This window comes from Entelurus aequoreus, linkage group LG26 (assembly GCF_033978785.1).
Source record: "Entelurus aequoreus isolate RoL-2023_Sb linkage group LG26, RoL_Eaeq_v1.1, whole genome shotgun sequence".
NCBI lineage: Eukaryota > Metazoa > Chordata > Actinopteri > Syngnathiformes > Syngnathidae > Entelurus > Entelurus aequoreus.
The window spans coordinates 27,785,010-27,790,228 of NC_084756.1; positions in this window are offsets into that span (position 1 = coordinate 27,785,010).

The window sequence follows — 5,219 nt, forward strand, 5'->3', positions numbered from 1 at the left end:
GCCTACTACTACAACCATATTATTTACCAGCAACATAAAGTGAAACAGAGGCAGAGGTGTCCTGCCACAGTCAGTAACAAATAAACAGAAAACAGTAGTGGTCAAATACAAATAAAGCAAACAAGAGAAGTATCCTACACTTCTCTTTTGTAAAGTAAATCTGAACAGCCTATATGGGCATCTACATCAACTATATGATTTGCCTGAGAAGCTGGACAGGACAAAAAAATAAATAAAAATAAAATAATTTTGTTTATTTATTTATTTATTTTTATTTGTGGCGGACGTAATTATTTCGTGGCGGGCCGCCACAAATAAATGAATGTGTGGGAAACACTGTTATCTATCAATAATCGTAACAACAGCGTGTCCCTAAAGTCTGGACGTATAATATTGTACAAAAAAAAGGTTTCATTCAGTTCATTAAAAAGTAAAAAAATAGATGATTAAAATTTTAGAATGTAATAATATAATGAATACAGTACAAACTGTATAATGTAGAATGAAATACAAGTAATAAATACGCTGAGGTAGCAATACCATCTGGATTTTTTTTTTTTTTTTACTGTACTATTGATATTATAATAATAATGTATAAGAAGACTAAGTTAATTGTGAACTTCTCCACAATTTTAGTTTTTATTTCTCCGATGCTTTAACACGTTTGTATGAAAGGCTTCTTATATTTCACATGCACAACCCGGCATAGAAATAACCTACTTTTCGTGATGTGTGCAGTACACTGCAAGTACTTAATGCCATCTTTTCACACTGAATAAATGACACTTTGTAGTCAGTGTATATATTACATAACTGTGTAAATGTGTCTCAACCACTGCCACTCCTAAGTGAAAATGTGTCCTATTATCCCTTTTCCCTCCCTGATCATGTGACATGTTAGTGTTATAAGGTGTTACATTTCCTCTCAGAGGTCCACAGTGGCATTTTGTATCATTTTGTTTCCGACACAGATTCTTTGCCAACATTTGTGCCTCGATTTTGGTATGCCAACACCGTTATCCTACAACCAAACATTGCTCGTAAAAACTAGTCTTTTTGCCTGCGTGTCCAAACAGTCTCACGCGTTGGTGCTTAATTTTTTTTTTAATATTGCGTACAACTGCAAAATAGACCACCATGGAAAGTTGCGAGTGCCAGCGCTTTGATAAAGATGGTGAGAAACACTATTAAGGGCCTACTGAAAGCCACTACTACCGACCACGCAGTCTGATAGTTTATATATCAATGATGAAATCTTAACATTGCAACACATGCCAATACGGCCGGGTTAACTTATAAAATGCAATTTTAAATTTCCCGGGAAACTTCCGGCTGAAAACGTCTATGTATGATGACGTATGCGCGTGACATCAATGGTTGAAGCGGAAGTATTGGTACACCATTGTATCCCAATACAAACAGCTCTGTTTTCACCGCATAATTCCACAGTATTCTGGACATCTGTGTTGGTGAATCTTTTGCAATTTGTTCAATTAACAATGGAGACAGCAAAGAAGAAAGCTGTAGGTGGGATCGGTGTATTAGCGGCCGGCTGCAGCAACACAACCAGGAGGACTTTGACTTGGATATCAGACGCGCTATCCGACGCTAGCCGCCGACCACATCGATGATCGGGTGAAGTCCTTCGTCGCGCCGTCGATCGCTGGAACGCAGGTGAGCACGGGTGTTGATGAGCAGATGAGGGCTGGCGTAGGTGGAGAGCTAATGTTTTTAGCATAGCTCTGTCGAGGTCCCGTAGCTAAGTTAGCTTCAATGGCGTCGTTAGCAACAGCATTGCTAGGCTTGGCCAGGCGGCACAGCATTAACCGTGTAGTTACAGGTCCAGTGTTTGGTTCGGTGTCTCCTGATAGTAGTATTGTTGATCTTCTGTGTATCCTTCAGGTCAGGGGCTTATTTCTTTTGATTCTATCTGCATTTAAGCACAATGCTATCACGTTAGCTCCGTAGCTAAAGTGCTTCACCGATGTATTGTCGTGGAGATAAAAGTCACTGTGAATGTCCATTTCGCGTTCTCGACTCTCATTTTCAAGAGGATATAGTATCCGAGGTGGTTTAAAATACAAATCCGTGATCCACAATAGAAAAATGAGAAAGTGTGGAATCCAATGAGCCCTTTTACCTAAGTTACGGTCAGAGCGAAAAAAGATACGTCCTGCACTGCACTCTAGTCCTTCACTCTTACGTTCCTCATCCACGAATCTTTCATCCTCGCTCAAATTCATGGGGTAATCGTCGCTTTCTCGGTCCGAATCGCTCTCGCTGCTGGTGTAAACAATGGGGAAATGTGAGGAGCCTTTCAACCTGCGACGTCACGCTACTTCCGGTACAGGCAAGGCTTTTTTTATCAGCGAGCAAAAGTTGCGAACTTTATCGTCGATGTTCTCTACTAAATCCTTTCAGCAAAAATATGGCAATATCGCGAAATGATCAAGTATGACACATAGAATGGATCTGCTATCCCCGTTTAAATAAGAAAATGTCATTTCAGTAGGCCTTTAAACCTCTAAAGGCTTAGTGGCCACATGCGTGGACAGCACCTTTTAGCTCTTATTTCCAAAATTGTGTACACTACTGAATTGGGGTCTTATGGCCGCTTATGTGGACACTTATACTGCCATCTGGTGGTGTCAGAAGAGTATAACATACAATGGAATTTGGAAAAAAAAAAGGGTAAAAATAAGAATTAGCATGTCACCAGTCATGAAGAACACGTTTGTTACTTATGGACTAAGTACATCATATCAAAAGATGATTCTTAGTTTTCTAATTAGGGTCCAATAAGCCCAAGTAGCAAAGATAAATAAAAAAAGCATGAAACAAAAAGCTTGGGCCTTAAGAGGTTAAGAAGTCAGAAGTCCGTGTGGCTCTCTCCTCTTCTCCCTCTCCACTCATCGCCGTCTTTGCCAACACGTCTTCAATAAAGTGATATGAAGGTTCATTTATCCATTTCATTGGTCATGTATTTCACTTCTGCGCAGAAAAATATAATTATGTATAAAACATGTTATGTTCATATTATTGGCTGTCTGAAACAAACGGGTTGGATTTAAATCCATTTTCATCCGATTCTGTCTTTTGGTTACAAAAACCACTGAACTACCTTTTCAAATCAAATCAAGCTTTAATTATAAAGCGCTTTTCATACATAAAAGAAATGCAACGCAAAGTGCTTTACAAAGTTAAAAACAATACCCCGGGGACCAATATCCCCCATTATCACATACAAGATACAGATACCAAACACACACACACACACACAACATACACACATATGCAACTATATGGACCAATGATTGCATGGCTGAGTACAGAGGAGACATGTGGGTAAACACTATCACAGGGGCCATCTGCACCAGGAGGTCATCAGACCATGGCCACCAGGACGCTGACACAAAAGCACGGCCGATAACCCCTGAGGCAGATGGCTCATCTGAGGAATGTGGGAAAATAAAAATAATAAAACTTTAAAAAAGTGAGAACCATGTGTAGAGATAAAGAATAAAATACAAGTAAGACATATGAAGATTAATAGAAAAAAAAAAAAAAAAATATATATATATATATATATATATATATATATATATATATATATATATATATATATATATATATATATACACAGTAAATACATATAACTAAATAGAATCTTGCATAACTAATAGGATAAAAAGTAAAATACTGGCAATTTAGAAAAAATATTTGCAGATAAAACACTTAATAGGTCTTTAAATATGACAAATGTAATTTATTTAAACAGGGAATGTATTTCTGCCATATAAACTATTCATTCTATTTTTGGGATTTTTTTTTTAACCCTTTAACCCCCTGTTTTTCAATTGAACAAAAAACATTTGAAACTTACAAAAAGCTAAAAAAAAAAACAGACTAAAATAACTTCTATAAAGTATTTTCATTGTGGGCCACTTCAAATGTAAAATCATTATTTATATTAAGATAAAAGTGGGTTAAAAACGTTATTGTCCTGAAGAACAAATAATGTAGCATTTTTAAAAAAAAATTTTTTTAACACGAGATTCTTATTTAATATTATAATTTTTTTTAAAACCTTTATTTATAATATTCAACAGTTACATACAAGCGAATAAATAATAATAATCCAAACAAGTACAGGAACGGTACAAAACAGTGCCAGGGGGTTGTAAACTTGGCATGGCGAAGTTGGGAGAGTGGCCGTGCCAGCAATCTAAGGGTTCCTGGTTCAATCCCCACCTTCTACCATCCTAGTCATGTCCTTGAGCAAGACACTTCACCCTTGCTCCTGATGGGTCCCGGTTAGCGCCTTGCATGGCAGCTCCCGCCATCAGTGTGTGAATGTGTGTGTGAATGTGGAAATAGTGTCAAAGCGCTTTGAGTTCCAAAAAAAAAAAAAGGTAGAAAAGCGCTGTACAAGTATAACCTTTTATTTTTAAAGCAACTAAAGAAGAATGAAAAAAAAAAAAAAAATATATATATATATATATATATATATATATATATATATATATATATATATATTAGGGGTGTGGGAAAAAATCGATTCGAATTCGAATCGCGATTCTCACGTTGTGCGATTTCAGAATCGATTCTCATTTTAAAAAAATCGATTTATTTTTATTTTTATTTTAAATTTGTATTTTTTATTTTTTTTAAATTAATCAATCCAACAAAACAATACACAGCAATACCATAACAATGCAATCCAATTCCAAAACCAAAGCCGACCCAGCAACACTCAGAACTGCAATAAACAGAGCAATTGAGAGGAGACACAAACACCACACAGAACAAACCAAAAGTAGTGAAACAAAAATGAATATTATCAACAACAGTATCAATATTAGTTACAATTTCAACATAGCAGTGATTAAAAATCCCTCACTGACATTATCATTAGACATTTATAAAAAAAAAAAAAAGAACAATAGTGTCACAGTGGCTTACACTTGCATCGCATCTCATAAGCTTGACAACACACTGTGTCCAATATTTTCACAAAGATAAAATAAGTCATATTTTTGCTTCATTTAATAGTTCAAACAAATGTACATTATTGCAATCAGTTGATAAAACATTGTCCTTTACAATTATAAAAGCTTTTTACAAAAATCTACTACTCTGCTTGCATGTCAGCAGACTGGGGTAGATCCTGCTGAAATCTATGTATTCCATGAATAGACAATCCTTTTGAATCGGGAAAA